At 36.1% G+C, this 19,209-nt stretch overlaps 1 long non-coding RNA gene across 1 annotated transcript; it reads right to left on the reverse strand.

The window, feature by feature from the left end:
- Positions 1-9,830: 9,830 nt before the first annotated feature.
- LOC141591737 (uncharacterized) lies at positions 9,831-12,337 on the reverse strand. Its single transcript, XR_012520978.1, has 3 exons — positions 11,874-12,337; positions 10,687-10,775; positions 9,831-10,015 (listed from the first exon to the last, which is right to left on the reverse strand). It is a non-coding gene; the product is annotated as an uncharacterized LOC141591737 (long non-coding RNA).
- Between the last annotated feature and the right edge of the window lie 6,872 nt (positions 12,338-19,209).

Genomic DNA, 19,209 nt, shown 5'->3' on the forward strand with positions numbered 1-19,209 from the left:
ACAATTAAAATGGAAACTGACCCGAACTATAACCCTTGAATGTGACCCAAAACCCGAATTGACCCGACCAGGCCCAAACATGACCCGTGCTTTGTTGACCCGGAACTAGACCTGACACCGACCCGATTTACCCGACCCCAAAAGGCTGACCCGAGACCTGAAATGACCTGAACTGCTGCACCCGAATGACACTCGAAGTCCAAATTGACCCGATCCGACCAGAAAATAACCCGAGCTTTCACAGACCCGTAACAGACCCGACTCGGAATAACCCGATCTGAAACCACCCAACCCGAAAATGACCCGCCAAAACATAATTTTAATTGAACCCAAAAGACTTGAAATACCTTTTTTTCACTTAATCATTGACCCAAAATGACCCGACCCGCTCGACACGAAAATGACCCGACAAACATACCTGAAACAACCCGGAACCCGAAAGGACCCGACCCGAACTAACCCGATAATGTGACAAACCCGAACTGACCTGACCCAAATTGGACTAACCCGAACCCGACCCGTTGGCCCGTTTTGCCAGGTCTACCCGGAACTGACCCTACCAGAAATGACACAATTCAAAACCACCGGACCCTTAAATGACACGACAAAACATAGCTCTAATTGAATTAGAAAGACTTGAAATGATTAATTTAAAAGCACACTTAATGTTATTTACATTAAAATAAATAATCTATTATTAAAACAAAACTAAATATAGGTAATAAAAATACATTTACTTTTTTTTCTCTCTTAATCATTGACCCGAAAATGACCGGATTCGAAATAACCTGCCCCGCTTGATCCGAAAATTACCCGACCACCATACCCGAAAAACGTCCGTAGCCCGAAACAACCCGACTCGATCCAAACTAACACGATAATACGACAGATCCGAACCTGTCAGACCTAAAATGGCCCAACTCGACCCTGACTCGGTTGACCCGTTTGCCAAGTCTAGGTGGTAGGTCAAAGCCATGTTGTCAGGATCGGGATTCTACTTTGAATCGATGGGGAGGGTAAGATCAAATCGGTGGAATCGGATCGTAGAATCGTAAGATTCTACAAATTCACTAAATATAGTTTTTTATTTGGTAAAAATATATAATTGAAGATCAAAACACTTATTTATACCCAAAATATTGATAACTAATGAGTTTAGTATCATTTCATGAACATGTTTCTACAAATGACATGAAATTTGGATTTTACGATGTCGTTATATAAAAATTTATTTTAATATGTTTACTATGGAGTCGGATCGTAGGATCGTAAGATCATAGAATCGTATTATGATCCTACCTCTAGAAAATTTCAAATAAATAGGATCGTAAGATTCTACAAACATGATAGAATCGTAAGATCCGGGATCGGACAAGCATTTTTGGATCGTAAAATCGTAGAATCATAGGATCGAATCGGGATTCTGACAACAATGGGTCAAAGTATGAAGAGAGAAAGTCTTACATTATCAGTTAGTCTCATTGTAGACGGGTATATGTATATCCGTCTAAAGATGTAGATGAGTCAAATATGTTACCACTATTTTAATAAGACAACCCCACATCTCATTTATTGTTTATCTTATTATGAAAGTGGTGACATATTTAACCTCTCTACAATTTTAAATGGATAGTGTTAGTATAAAGTGAGATTTTGTGTTACATTATTGCCTTATTGGTCTACGTGTTACATTATAGGCCTAAAATGGAAAATACTAAAGAGAGTGAAATGGGTGTCCGAAAAAAGAGAGAATGATGGATAAGAAATAAGATGAGAGAAAAATCGTAGAGGAAAAAGACCTGCCTTGTCACGTTGTGTATAATCTACGGATGGACCGGAAAATAACCGAGGATGGGCATCGAAGTAAACTAGAAAGTTGACTTATTCAGCGTTTTCTAAGTGCCCCATAAAACAAAGGTCCCCTCATACACGGTTTTGTTACACTGGGATCGAACGAACCAACAAAACTAATCATTAGACAGAAAACTAGAGAGACTTAGGTTTGATTTTTTTTGGGAGTACAACTGTCTAAACTGAATTAAACAAAAATGGATTTATTATAGCTTAATTGAACTGAACTGAATTAATAGAATTAAACTAAACTGACTTGAAATAAGAGTCAATTTGTGAAGAAAAAAGCTGAAATGAACTAAAATCCCCATACTACTAAGAGAATAAAAATTCTTTTAATTTTTCCTCCAAAAAGCATCTAGCTAAATAAGGTAACAAATAAATTTTATTTTCATTACATTATTATCTTTTCAATTAATATATTCTTATAATTAAACTCTAATCTTTTAATTAAAATTCATATTTATAACTTTTTCATTAAAATATATAATTTATTATGCAATCATTTTCGTTTCCATAAATATTATTCTTTATCAGTTACACTCTAAAATTACGGAAACCTACTTCTTAAGCAGTCTTTAACATAATTATTGTCATCGCTTACATCTTAAAATTACGTAAATCTGTTTCTTATACTATCCTTCATCAGTTACACTCTAAATATGGTGTATATTTTAAAGGGCGTAACAATCCTAACGTATTTTTTTAATTAAAAAAATATATTAGTCTACTACTTATTCGTAAATCGTATTTTTAAGTGTGTGGTATACTGTTTTTACCTTCTTTTTTTATAAGATTTATATGCGTTTTAATTAGATTACATTTTCACATCACTTAATTTTAATTTAATGTCATAAATTAGTTTCATGCAATGATATAGCATTATAGAGTTAATTTTTATAGTAAAGTAATATAAAAATGGTTTGGTTTAAGACAAAAAAAAATAAACTTTTATTTTCTACCTCTTACTAAGATTATATTAGTACATTATAACATTAAAGGTACAGTTAATTTATGCATTTAATTTAATGAGAATGTATCTTTATAAAACAAAACTAAAAAATACCGTGCTGTAGCACGGGGATCTACACTAGTTAAGTTCAAAAGAACAGGGCCTTAGCTATTTTTTTCCCGTCGTTTGTCGACTTGCCTTTCTACTGAAGGTGGCAAATCGAGTTGGGTTTGGGTCGAGTTAATTTGGACCAGTTCATTCTGAGTTTGCCACTGTAACACCCCGGTTTATAAAAGAAGTCCTCGTCAAGACATTCTCTAATAAAACGGACTGTTACCATCTCGGTTTCCCGAGGTAGTGAATAACAAATTAAACTCCAAGGCAATTTATGTAATATTTTCAACTTAATTATTACAAATACTCTTTTCAACTCGAATTACAAGAACTGACATAATTAAAAGTGAAGTCTTCTAGATGATGGTCTAGGCCGCTAGGTCGTCGATCCAGTGTCTCACTCCCATCAAGCTCCCGTCCTAACGCTTAACTCACAAGTCTGCTCCCATAAACGGATCATCACGGTGTTCACGAATACACAGGGTCAACCACGAGGTTGAGTAGGGAAAACAAAACAAGTACGACAACAAAATACATAACTCCATTTCCAATTAGTCACATCCTCCGCCTCACCATATCACAGACCCTGAATAATCTCCACACCGTATCACAGACCCTGAATAATCTCCGCTCCATATCACAGATCCTGAATAATCTCCGCTCCATATCACATACCCTGAATAATCTCCGCTCCATATCACATACCCTGAATAATCTCCGCTCCATATCACATACCCTGAATAATCTCCGCTTCATATCACATACCCTGAATAATCTCCGCTCCATATCACATACCCTGAATAATCTCCGCTCCATATCACATACCCTGAATAACTTCCACACCGTATCACAGACCCTGATTAATTTCCACACCATCCTCCAACGCATATGAATGATCAAAAGAAATTGATGCAACACAATATATATAAATCAATTAAATGATGAATCATAAAATCATGCCAGTTACCAGGTGTTGTGATATCATACTCAATACGATCAAATCAGTCAATCACCCTTCCCAATATAAATGATAGTATAACTCGACAACCAGGAATCCAGTCAACACAATTCGATCAATAACGATAATAAGACAAGTGTAGTTCCCCTACCTTAAAGTGCCAGCAATTCCAATTAAGCAGTTAAGCAGTCCAGAAGTAAAGCAATGAGTTTGATTATCAATCCTTCACGAATCCGTCACCTAAAACAATTATAATATATATAATTACTAACTACTAAATACGGAGATCCTCAATTAGAAGTCTTCCCGAACCCTACAATTCCGACACCGACTTATGCCCGACTGATAATTAAAATAACCCGATTAGTATTTGACCCAACTTCCCAAAATAGAAAGTTATTAAGGTATAATCTCTTAAGATGGTAACTTTCCCGATTTAGTAACTTTTCTCTTTTATCAAACCCGACTCAAAAACCCGTCTTTAATTAATTAATCATTATTAATTATTATTTTATTTTAAATAACTCGGAACTCTAATCAAAACGATAATTAGGGGTTTAAATGAATTATATGATGAAACGAATCAACACTTGAACAACTCGAACAATCCCGACTCTAATTATATTAAATAATTCGGGAATTAATGTTAACTAAATTATTTAATGACACGGGAATTATTTTAATTAATTAAGAGTACGACCAAATACGAATTATAACAATTAAACAATGAAAAATCCGTTTCGAAAACCAAAATGGCCCGTCAACCACACAACCCCCTTCCCACGCACTCACGAACCACCACGCACCACCTCACCACCGTGTCCACCACCAGGCGTGGTCCCCACATCAACCCAGCCACCAACGACCATCGCCAAAGGGGTCGACTCCGCCGGCGAGTCCAACCACAGTCCCCTTTCCGTCTGGTTCACCACCGTGCAACACCAAACACCCACCGTTCTCTTTTTTACCACCACCGCAACAATCACTCGTCTCCCGCCATACCACCACCTACCTGCTCACCTCTCACCCACGCACGCAGACACCACGGCACCACCTTGTCGACCTCCCCCTAGTCGACGGTGGTGCCACCCAAACTTACCCATCTAAAAACTCCCCTGAAAACCGTATATACCACCCGTTTCTACACCCTTGTCAAAGCCGCCTTTCACCATTACGATCACTACTTATGACCACCCTAACCTCCACCACTACACTCTCCACTGACCACCCATTTCCCTCACCCCATCAGCAACCACCAGCCTTACCACTATAAGACACTAAGCAACCACTAAAAACGCGACATTAATATGTGAAAAACAGAGAGGATGAGCTGCTTACCTATTTCCTGCCACCATAGCCGCCACTAGGGACACCCACTGTAGTCGACAACCACCCATAGCTCCTCCTTGCTGCGCCGCCAACAGACACGACCACTCTCTCTCTCTCTCTAAGCGTGAAGATAGAAGTTGGAGCCGATGAAAGGAGGGAGGCGGGCTGAGGTCGTGTGTAATCATGGCGAAAAATGGGTAGGGGTTGTCAGGTTTAATAAGGAAGAAGGGAAGCAACGGGGTATGGGTTGTATAGATGTTGGTGTAGGCGTGGAGTATGGGTTGCATAGGTCCCATAAAAATAATCAAGCATGCCTATTTCTTGTCTCATGGGCACGAAACACCACCCTAATACGGTTTCCCATAATTATTTTGGGTCCGATGTTTAATTATTTAGTTTACCTTTCGAATCCTTATAAACCCGTCTTAATTAACTTAGCTCGATAACTTAACATAATTCTCGACTAACAATTAACCCGACATAACTAGCAATATAAATGTATAATAATTAATATAAAATAATATCCGTTTAATTAATTTTATTATATAAAAATACGGGTATTACATCTTCCCCCTTAAAATGAACTTCGTCCCGAAGTTCGCTCCCATACTCAAACCTCAAAAGGGTATTGTATATCGTACCAACAGACGTCACGCATTTCTAACTTGGTTAACACACTCTTTTGACACATCAATTAATCATAACAAATACGGAATGTTACATTCTGCCCTCCTAAAAATAAACTTCGTCCCGAAGTTTGACTCGTCTTTTCTTAACCCAACTAACTGCAACTAATAACTACCTGAGAACACAAATGTGTAACAACTAAATACTCATCTGAGAACACCATCATCTTCCATCTAAATTCCGATCTCAAACTCAACATAAACTCATTAACCATGGTCGCACTGGACCGTAAACATAACTCGGCACAAAGGCCCCACAACTCATAACTCAATACCAATAGTTTAATCACACTCTCCTTTTTACACATCAACCACTATCAGATGTAGGAACAACACATATAGGACTTATTTCATAGGCAACCTCACAACTAAACGTCAACTTGATCAAAACTACAATCTACAATAGGTGCAATTCAAGCATTAAGATTTTACAATCCTACCCAACTAAAACATGGTTACGTCCTCGTAACCTTCATTATTATAACCAAAGTTCTCAAACTACCGCTATCAACTGAAAGAGGATAAAAGATTCACAACTCACGCTCAAGTTAGCTAATCCTTACCAAGGACAATCAATATTCAAACTCTCTAAAGGAAGCTACCGTTACCAGTAAAATCATCAGTAAGTATCCATTTTACCAATCGTTGTAATCTCATACTTTAGAAACATAGGGGGTTAATCACATAAGAAAAGAATTAAGGTCAACATTTGATAAATCGATTTATGTGAATTTATAACTTAATAGGTTCAATCTGACTTTTCTTTACTTAATGGTATAGATTTAGGTCACGACACAGAATCACCAATAGAAATAAAGACAACCAGTTTCGCAGTACTTATCGTCCCAGAAATATTTTTAATTCTTATAACAAAGGGTTTAGGAATTATTCACGAATGACGAATGCGCCTAGATTGACAATTCTACAAACATATTGGTCGAGTCAATCAAGCGAGTAAACCTCGATATGGGAAAGTTATCATACAAGACTATCATTCATAAAATTTCGTTATTGGTATTGAATTTATTTAACTGCACCCCACACAATGACATAACAGATTAAATGTATTTAACTATACCAACTTTACAATATTCGTTATATGTTATGCTAATATCAACCTACCATGTTAACACCTAACTCCTTTAAATCACCACATTCATTTCCTGTTCGGACCTTCGTACTAACCACAACCCACCAATTCACTTCATGAACGAATAACATGACTAATTTATCCCGCTACTTATGACTCCGTTCTAGTTTCATTCCTCCAGACTAGCAATTATCATGGACACTCACAAACATTACACCGGCCGAAATCTCATTCCGAATTTATACTCACACTACACAATCTAACTTCATTTTTCTAACTTTTACTTTCATACAGGATGGTGACTAATTTTCTTAACATATTCTTATAACAGGGCCATCATAGAACTCATTTATAGCTTACTACGAAACTCAAAATCAGATAAACTTAATTTGATACAATTCCTTTAAACAACCCAGTTGAGGTGTCGACTCCTATATTGTAAATTACAGGTTCATCTTATTCATTTTAATCCTATCTTTATTAATGAACGACCATTACCTCAATCATCAGGATTTTTGTTGCACTTCTTTACTCAGTTATGTTCACGGCTTAATTAAACGTAACTATAACAATTATCATTTAAACCAACGCATATCATATGAATCATTAAAGGGTTATCCCATTATAATATTGCCCACATAGTTTTCATAAACAATCCTTTTTAAAATATACTTGATAGTGATGACTCGAGAATCTAGATATACCAATCGTCGTATTATATCAAACAATTTCCTTTATATCATACTCCTACAATTGCAAGAATCTCTTTAGCATTTTATGACGATCTAACGACGATCATTTCCAATAAGAAATAACACACTGTTTATTATCGTGTCACAGGTTTAGGTTCAATTGAAATCATTTATTGCGATGAAGATAATAATTATAACTATGGGCACACAACCCATATGAAAGACCTTAGAACTCAAATGACATCCTACATGTGTGAACATTTAGACACAATCACTACTATCATCCATGTGTGAACTTTTAAACATAACTATTATAGTTTTCATGCGAGTGTATTAGAATAATCAAATTACTTTCAATACTATCAACTTTACTAAGATGTGACAATATAGTTTTATTATTCATATATGTCCGACCACTATGCAAATATGATATATAAAATATTACTAACATGCCAAACATATATAAAACATGTAACAACTGGACTCGTTTAAAATATTTCACCCCCGATTACAAATCAAATTAATTTATTCAATTTTACTCATACCATCACGCCAACAATGTTATCAACTAAACTTCAATTTTTATCACTGGTTGAGATACGTAACTACTGAACATGCCTGCTACTATCATCATATAAGGACATTATAAATTCATATTATTAAAGCTCGTGAATTAATCAACCATCGTATGTAGACTCAACCTAGAACACACATTTTCCAGGTCATGATTCACGTTGTAACTTTCAAAGATCACGAATAAATAACCGTTCGATTAAAACTTGACTCATATTACTTTTACAAAACACGGAGGGTTAAAATCACAGGGAAAAGAATTAGGTTCAAAGCACAAGAATACCATTTTAAAGAATTTTACAACTCAGTTGGTCTAACCAAACATGTGACAAATTATTGGTCCAAAACTTGGGTCAGTTTGCAAAACTTATTATTTAATATTGAGACATCAAGATTTTTCGTGGATTATCAATTTGAACACATATGTGAATTTTACGATCGATGGAGTTGGAATTATGCGAAAATTATTAATACCATTTAAATGAGGATTTTCACAAAATCATTGGTCAAAATTTCACTGCACAGAACTTCCTAACCACAAATTTACTAAAATAATTACTACTCCTAGTCTCAGATATCTTATAAGCATGAAACCAACGCTAAATGAACACTAATCGACGAGACTACCTCTCATAAAATTTTCATCGATAGGTAATAAACAGGAAAGTAATGGTAACAAGGTCAATTAAAGAATAACATCAACCAAAACAAGTTTCATCACTAAGTTTTTCATTTACTATGTTCCAACTCTTACAACCACACTATTGTTCTAACCCATACCAACTTAGATCTCACACTGTACTTGTGTAAACATATACCCCATAGAATCCCTTCGCATCTCGATCTACCCATTACATCTAAATCACGATTGCTATGACTAAAGATATGAAATTCTATCGTGTTTCCTATTACTAACACGATGTTATACTAGCATGGCTTCGGGATCACACAACCGCATATTACTTAGTCATATTAGTACTAGCAGTACATCATTCAACATCCACCTAGGTAATTATCATTGACTTGCAAATATTTTCATGCTCACGACTAGCACAACACTTCATTGATTATTAACCTGAACTCGAAAATCTATTTCTCATTTCCACAACATTATATGATCACGCCATCACTCATACAAAATACTTACCGTAGCGTTGTCCTGCAGAATGGTTAGAAGACATAGGTTTCAAAGTATATATCAACTCGATTATGCAACAATCAATGCATCAATCAATTAACACTTAGGCAACGATATAGGCATCTCAGGTTCAACCTTATGCAACTTTTCTACCCTTTCTCTCATATACCCTCAGGGTTTTCCGAGTCAAACTGAGAGGGCCACTGGTTCGGTGTGAGGGGGCCCCTAACTCAAACCTTACCCCAGTGTGCTCCTAACAGTTCTATCCCGGTGTTCATTTTAATTAGACACATCCTAGGTTCATTGGGTTCATTGGTTTAGGCCTGAGGATCGTTCGCTCTGATACCACTTTGTAACACCCCGGTTTATAAAAGAAGTCCTCGTCAAGACATTCTCTAATAAAACGGACTGTTACCATCTCGGTTTCCCGAGGTAGTGAATAACAAATTAAACTCCAAGGCAATTTATGTAATATTTTCAACTTAATTATTACAAATACTCTTTTCAACTCGAATTACAAGAACTGACATAATTAAAAGTGAAGTCTTCTAGATGATGGTCTAGCTGCTAGGTCGTCTGATCCAGTGTCTCACTCCCATCAAGCTCCCGTCCTAACGCTTAACCTGTCAAGTCTGCTCCCCATAAAACGGATCATCACAGGTGTTCACGAATACACAGGGTCAACCACGAGGTTGAGTAGGGAAAACAAAACAAGTACGACAACAAAATACATAACTCCATTTCCAATTAGTCACATCCTCCGCCTCACCATATCACAGACCCTGAATAATCTCCACACCGTATCACAGACCCTGAATAATCTCCGCTCCATATCACAGATCCTGAATAATCTCCGCTCCATATCACATACCCTGAATAATCTCCGCTCCATATCACATACCCTGAATAATCTCCGCTCCATATCACATACCCTGAATAATCTCCGCTTCATATCACATACCCTGAATAATCTCCGCTCCATATCACATACCCTGAATAATCTCCGCTCCATATCACATACCCTGAATAACTTCCACACCGTATCACAGACCCTGATTAATTTCCACACCATCCTCCAACGCATATGAATGATCAAAAGAAATTGATGCAACACAATATATATAAATCAATTAAATGATGAATCATAAAATCATGCCGCTTACTGTGTTGTGATATCATACTCAATACGATCAAATCAGTCAATCACCCTTCCCAATATAAATGATAGTATAACTCGACAACCAGGAATCCAGTCAACACAATTCGATCAATAACGATAATAAGACAAGTGTAGTTCCCCTACCTTAAAGTGCCAGCAATTCCAATTAAGCAGTTAAGCAGTCCAGAAGTAAAGCAATGAGTTTGATTATCGATCCTTCACGAATCCGTCACCTAAAACAATTATAATATATATAATTACTAACTACTAAATACGGAGATCCTCAATTAGAAGTCTTCCCGAACCCTACAATTCCGACACCGACTTATGCCCGACTGATAATTAAAATAACCCGATTAGTATTTGACCCAACTTCCCAAAATAGAAAGTTATTAAGGTATAATCTCTTAAGATGGTAACTTTCCCGATTTAGTAACTTTTCTCTTTTATCAAACCCGACTCAAAAACCCGTCTTTAATTAATTAATCATTATTAATTATTATTTTATTTTAAATAACTCGGAACTCTAATCAAAACGATAATTAGGGGTTTAAATGAATTATATGATGAAACGAATCAACACTTGAACAACTCGAACAATCCCGACTCTAATTATATTAAATAATTCGGGAATTAATGTTAACTAAATTATTTAATGACACGGGAATTATTTTAATTAATTAAGAGTACGACCAAATACGAATTATAACAATTAAACAATGAAAAATCCGTTTCGAAAACCAAAATGGCCCGTCAACCACACAACCCCCTTCCCACGCACTCACGAACCACCACGCACCACCTCACCACCGTGTCCACCACCAGGCGTGGTCCCCACATCAACCCAGCCACCAACGACCATCGCCAGCAGGGTCGACTCCCGCCGGCGAGTCCAACCACAGTCCCCTTTCCGTCTGGTTCACCACCGTGCAACACCAAACACCCACTGTTCTCTTTTTACCACCACCGCAACAATCACTCGTCTCCCGCCATACCACCACCTACCTGCTCACCTCTCACCCACGCACGCAGACACCACGGCACCACCTTGTCGACCTCCCCCTAGTCGACGGTGGTGCCACCCAAACTTACCCATCTAAAAACTCCCCTGAAAACCGTATATACCACCCGTTTCTACACCCTTGTCAAAGCCGCCTTTCACTGTTACGATCACTACTTATGACCACCCTAACCTCCACCACTACACTCTCCACTGACCACCCATTTCCCTCACCCCATCAGCAACCACCAGCCTTACCACTATAAGACACTAAGCAACCACTAAAAACGCGACATTAATATGTGAAAAACAGAGAGGATGAGCTGCTTACCTATTTCCTGCCACCATAGCCGCCACTAGGGACACCCACTGTAGTCGACAACCACCCATAGCTCCTCCTTGCTGCGCCGCCAACAGACACGACCACTCTCTCTCTCTCTCTAAGCGTGAAGATAGAAGTTGGAGCTGATGAAACGAGGGAGGCGGCTGAGGTCGTGTGTAATCATGGCAGAAAATGGGTAGGGGTTGTCAGGTTTAATAAGGAAGAAGGGAAGCAACGGGGTATGGGTTGTATAGATGTTGGTGTAGGCGTGGAGTATGGGTTGCATAGGTCCCATAAAAATAATCAAGCATGCCTATTTCTTGTCTCATGGGCACGAAACACCACCCTAATACGGTTTCCCATAATTATTTTGGGTCCGATGTTTAATTATTTAGTTTACCTTTCGAATCCTTATAAACCCGTCTTAATTAACTTAGCTCGATAACTTAACATAATTCTCGACTAACAATTAACCCGACATAACTAGCAATATAAATGTATAATAATTAATATAAAATAATATCCGTTTAATTAATTTTATTATATAAAAATACGGGGTATTACAGCCACACACTTATTTCGAATCGGGTAAGGTTGGGTCTTTTCGGGTTTTGGGTCAATTTTGGATGTCAAGTTGTCGGTTAATTTTGGGTTTGAATCGTTTTTTTGTAATACTCCGTATTTTAGTGGGAGTATTCGATCGAGTACTTGGTTGGTACTCGGTCGAGTGCGTGTTACTCGGCCGAGTGCACTTGACCGAGTAAACCGGTTCAGTAAAGTTGACGGTTTCTCTTCTGTTTTGACCAAGTGTTTTGTTAATAGCACTTAAATCATTTCTAATTTCATTTTAGCATCTCTAAAACAATTTCTAAACCTAGATAGAGGTAGAGGAAAAAGAGTTTGTCGAGCATTTCTTTTGATTGGAGATTTCTCACCTATTTCAACCTAATTCGATTCCTCTGATTGTAAGTCGATTTCAATCCATTGTTTATGCTATTTTAACGGCTTTTTCCTCTAAACGTTTAAAAAGAGAGTCCCCTTTATTTGAAGTCTAGTCTATGCATATCAACTTTCGTAGCCTAATTCCTTATGGTTTGTTTTAGGTGATTTATTTATGAACCTATCGCTGAAAAGTCCGCGAATCTGATTTGGTCGTGGAAAATGGTTTGAAACCCTAATTTATATGTTGAATCAGATTTGGATATTTTTCATACTTTATCTTTGTAGAGTCTAAATGACAATAGGATTTGGAATTGCCGAAAAATGATGTTTTATACTCCTTTTATGTATCAATACTTTTTATGCGACAAATTCTGTCAGCTTTTGGAAATCAGTCTGAAAACCCTTGATAAGTTTTGAATTTGAGAAAAATTCGTTAGCTAAGAGTTGTAGCTAAGACTCATGAGGTTCCAATCTAATTGGCTTTGAATCGATTGGATTTTTCTGGAATTAGTTATGCATTTTATACCGAGCCTGACATGTGCAAGAAAATCAGGAAAAGTCGATTTTGTTCTTTAAGTTGAGATTCCTATTAAGTTACGATGAGTCTAGGCTATGTGCATGGTTAATTGATTGAGTATGTGATAATTATACATAATTATGTTATGTAAGTGATGGATATGTGAAGGATCATAATTGATTGCTTGTGATCGGATTATTGATAAAAGGTAGGGTTTCCCTACTCAGTTGATTGCGTAATTGATTTGAGATTGTTGTGATTGATTGATTAATATGTTTCGTTGGGTCGATATTGGTTGAGATGATATTGTGTTGATATTGAGATTGGTATTGTTGTGATGGGACCATGTTAGGAGATGGTTCCGACCCCATGCTCGCCTCTTGTGGCTCCCATCACAAGGGGGTGTGCACATTAATGATCTGGGTGCACTCGTTGCGATGAGCGGGGCTTAGACGAGAAAGGCTGCGGTCTCCCACTAGTGGTGAGGTTACCTGTTGCGATAGGTAACCTGGCAGGGCTACACACTTAGGTGTGTAGTCGGTTACTAGTTACTAATGGAGTTTGGAGAATGATACTACAATTGGATTGGTTGTATTGGTTGTGTTTGTGAATTCTTATCTTGGTTATACACTTGACTGACCCCGTTTATTGTTTTCAAAACCGCGGTGATCCATTCGGGGATGGTGAGCAGTTGATTTAGCAGGTATGGCTGAGGATAGCTTGCAGGTTTTGGATGAGGTCGAGTCATCACTGATCGCTTAGCTAGCTTCCGCTGACATTTATACATTAGTTCATTTTTGGTTGTTTTGGTTGTAAACAGCTTTGACTAAACTTTGAGTTGTACTTTGTCAAATAGTTGTTATCTTTTAATAAACGTTCTTGGATAATCTATTTGATATACTTTAGCTCGGGCAACCGAGATGGTGGTCCTCCCATTTGCTAAGGTAGGCCTTGGCAAGACACTTTGGTAGATGAGGGTGTTACATTTTTTTTTTCTCAGGCTGGGTCATTCCGGGCCGGGTCATTTTCAGGTATGAGTCATTTTAGGTCGGATCATTTTTGGGTCAATGGTTAAAACACTTTAATCAGTATAAATGTGATTAACAAAGAGTATCAAACAAAATTAATTACGGAGTATTTATTATGAAGCTTTGCAACAGGTGATACCTCTATATTGATATATAATATTAATATTACGTATGAGTTAATACTTGTAATTCAGGTCATTTCGGATAATTTCAGAGCGAGTAAACTACGAGTCGAGTGGGTTTGGGTCAAGTCATATCTGGTTAGATCAACATTGAGTCAATCAAAGTTTGCGTCGGACCTGGGTCGGGTTAATTCGAATTTTGATTGGGTCTCGCAATTGTTAACTTTCAGATCTAATGTCACCTTATTGAGTCTGGTTATTTGAGTCGGAGTCAGTGTTACCAGAAATCTCTCTTTGCTTTTGGGGGAGAACTTCCAATTCCAAGAAGAATTGCCTTTCCGAAATGGTCTACTGCATTGAAGTCACATTAAGACCCACGCCTGAGAGATGTCTTTCTATTTTAGCCTCAAAAACATAAAAGAAAAGAAGTCCAAAATCAGGGTCGGAATCATCTTTATAGAGATGGAAGTGGGTTGTGCCGGGCCATGCGTCGTGCCAGCCCATAGTACTTGGAGGAGAAAATGGTACGACTCGGGCACGGAAAGGTGGGCTTCATGTCGTGACACGTCGTGCCGGTGTAATGGAAACGGCGGCCTAGGCACGGTCCCTAGCAGCTGGCATGTCGTGCCGTGCTTGGACATGTCAAAACTATTCCTCCATTTCAATCTTATTTCTTTGTATTTTGGGCGTGTCCAAGCATATTGTGCCTGGGCTAGCCACTATCTTCTTTCTCAAATTTCGGCCCAGGCACATTTTTCATATGACTTCATTAAGGATAAAAAATTGAAATGGAAAACTAATCAAGTGTATTGAGTAAAGTCATGAAATGCGTGTTTTAATGAAATTTTTTACCACAAAACTGATGACTTCAATTTATACATTTTTTCAAATAATTTTAAAGAATTTTTTGTCACAAATTAATAATACCAGTTCATAACTTTTTTATACGAATTAAGTATTTGATAAGTTTTATAAGAAACTAATAATATCAATTTATAGGTTTTTTATATACGAAATTTTAGATATGTACCAGGTTTTGTTTAACTTTAATTTATAATTTAATTAAATAAAAGTATACTGATTAAAAGATTATATCTTAATCCCCCTTACTACTTAGAGAATAAAAATTCTCTTAGTTTTCCTGCCTAAAAAGACTTCTTCTCAGTTGGGCCTAATTTTTTTGATACTGACACAACAAGATTGGATGTATTGTAAGTTGTGAATCCTATAAGTAGTCCACATTTTTCTATCCCATCTATCAAGCTAAAAGCTACTCCCTCCGTACCAGACCAAGGGTAGCACTTACCTAATACGGTCGTACCACACCAATGGTAACATTTCTTATTTGGCCCACAACATTACCAAATTATCTTTACACTCATTTGATATTTACATAAAATGCCATTACATACCTCACCTACCAACTTACAATTAAACCCACAATTACATACCCCACTTATTTTATTCCCTCTTTACCCCTTCTTTTACTCTCTTTTCTTAAAAACCTCATTTTTTACCACGTTACCATTTGTATGATACGGAGGGAGTATTAATATCCCACAATTTTGGACTATACTACATACATGTGATATTACAAGCTAGACATGCGCACTTGATTTCCTATACATTTAAACTTGTAGACTGATGTAGTATTATATTTATATGTTACCTCTTTTATAAGGAAACCATCGCTAATTTATTATGTAAATCTTTTTTTAGTAATATGGACTATTTTCTAAGCATGTAAAAACAATTATGTATTTTTTCTATTAGCAATAAAAAGTGAAAACTTTTTTTAATAATTCGTAATCGTCTATTTAGATGTGTGGAATACTTTTTTTATCGATTTTTGTTTTAAGGTCAATACGCGTTTTAATAAGATTATACAACTTACTTAATTGTACTATTATTGTCATAAATTAGTTGCATGTAATGATATAACATTATTGTGCTATTTTTAATAATAATAAAATAACTTATCTTTAAATGTCTTTTACTGATAGTAAACTTTTTTTTATCTCTTATTAATATTATATTTAGTAGATTATAACATTAAATTAAAAGTATAGTGGAACATCTCTTTGTAAAATAAATCAAAAAATTACCGTGTACTTTAGCACGAGAATTACACTAGTTAAAAGATAATTATATAATAAAAATAAAGTGTTATTTTCTTATTTAACCAGATTCCTTTTAGTGGGAAAATCATTAAGAATTTTTGTCATGGGAGCTACATAGTAATATGGTGTAGCACTTGTTATCCCAAATTTAAAAAAAAATAGTTAAAATTATTATTTCCAACTACCCAAAAATCTTTAAAAATGCAGTCTTAACAAAAATACAAAACTATAAAAAGAAATTTTGTTACCCTAAAATTTGCACTTGATTCTTGTTCATACTTTGAAAACTTGAAATGTTTCTATCACGAAAGTATATTCAAGATATTGTCTTGTATCTTATCTCTTTTTTTTTTTTTTTTTTTTTTTTTACAATTAGTAAATTATATCATCAATACTCAATATAGTTGGTCTTTTTTCAGATAGGTTATTTTGGTCTGAAATAATAAGACGAGATTTTTTAACCATTTTACAGTCAAATGTGATTACTATTGAAAAACAAGTTAAAATAAACTGTAATAGTGGCTATACCATTGTGTATACATTTAACCATAAAATGGTTTCACATGCCTGTCTGAAACTTCAGACGAAAAGTGACAGTCTGAAACAAAGCATAGACACTTCTACCATCTAGCACGTCCGTGTCCAACACCGTGTCAGAGAGCGACACTCGAAAATATGTGCCGGACACTTAACATATCGTGTCTAATTTTTTATTGATATTTTTAAAGTTTGAACATTCCTTAAATACTCGAGGACACTTCAACTCATCAGCATAATAGATATACCATATGATGTAATTTAAAGACATTGCATGATAAAACCATGCTTATCTTATTTATATGTGACTTATTTTTTGTATATGTAAGAATATGAGTTATTATTAATCTAACTGTTATGTTTAGTTCCTCCTATTCACTGGATTCATACCATTTGAATAAAATATTCCTCACATATATTCAACTAATGATATGAATTCAGTGAATGAGAGGGAGAAATTAATTAGCATATATTCTCTTAGAGGCAATATCCGTGAATTCATCTATATATTTGAGTATGTGAGTCCAGTAAAAGTATCACAAGTTATGCAAAGAAATATCACAGGTTATATAAAACAATATCACAAGTAATACTGAATAATAGCATAAAAATACAGTAAAAAAAAGAATTGCTGAAAATAGTTTATGTGACACCACTAGCGTCGATGACGACCACCACCCACCACCACCACCGGCTAGTACCACACCACCACCACCACACATCTAATGCTATTGTTATTACTTATTACTATTCAATGCCATTATTTCATCTCAAATCTAATCCCTAAAACCTTACCATCATTTCTAACCTTAACCAATCGTTGCCGTCTCTTGTGAACCAAGTCATGCCGACAACTTGGATCGACTATAAAGAAGAATGACGAAGTTAAAGATGATAAGTAGAGAGGAAATGGGATAAATGAAGTTATATGCAATAAACTCCGGTGAATCGCCAGCAAAAGCGACTTGGTGACAGGCAAGAACAAGAGAATAGTGGTGTTTGTCGGAGTTTCGGTAGTAAAATCGATTGGTGTGAAAATAAGTATGAGAAAAATAACTTAGTAATATCGTAGGAAATTGATTCAGGGTGCGATATTGTATAGTATAACTCATGATATTGTTTAGTATATGCTATGATATTTGTTGGAATTTGACACTTAATTGTATAACTTAACTTTTTAAGTTACACTAGTTTATGTTTATTATATGTTAAATGTCATTAAACTAAAAGGGAGTTTTAGAGACATATACATTAATAGCTAAGGAAGTTTAAAGTCACGTAAGTTATACAAATAGGCTTAGGTGCAATGCACGATACTTCCGCTGCCCAAATTCTAATATGGTATTAGAGCCCATGACTTTGTCCTGGGTTTGATATAAAAAAAATGAAAAAAAATTGTTACTCTTCTTATATACTGAAAAAAAAAATGAAGGATAAAAGGGCCAACAGAAAATCCAGAATGATTGACGGACATGGGCCGCAATCTTCAGACGCATTGGGTAGCAAAAAAAAAAAAGGCAATTTACCCAATTCCAAACAAGGGTGACAAACACAAAAATGTCAACCCGCTTCATCATGGGGCAACTTAAGGAGACCCCAAACCTAAAGTTGACCAAAAATCCCATAAACTAAATAGTGACTCATACAAGCAATGAGCTACAGACCCCGAATAGAACAAAGAGCGAGAGACCCGAATTCATGCTGGGCAATTAATAACTCAAAGTAAAACAAAGGGTAAAAACCCGAGCAAGATGGGTGTTGACTCGAGAAAGATGAGACAAGGTAAAGATCCTAAATCATCGAAGTTCAAGGGTACAAGAATAAGTTATAGGAAGATGACAACATGATTTAAAATTCAAGATACCAAGCTAATTCGGAATTAAGTGTCAAGGGGAAGTGTTGGAATTTGACACTTAATTATATAACATTATAACTTAACTTTTTAAGTTACACTAGTTGTGACACCCCCATATACCAAGGAGTCTTAACAAGACCTTCCCTAGCATAAAAGTGCGTCACCATCTAGGTTGCCCGAGGAAAGCAATCATCAAAAGACGATAAAAGAACATTTGTAATTAT

Source organism: Silene latifolia, chromosome 7 (genome assembly GCF_048544455.1).
Source record: "Silene latifolia isolate original U9 population chromosome 7, ASM4854445v1, whole genome shotgun sequence".
In the NCBI taxonomy this organism is placed as follows: domain Eukaryota; kingdom Viridiplantae; phylum Streptophyta; class Magnoliopsida; order Caryophyllales; family Caryophyllaceae; genus Silene; species Silene latifolia.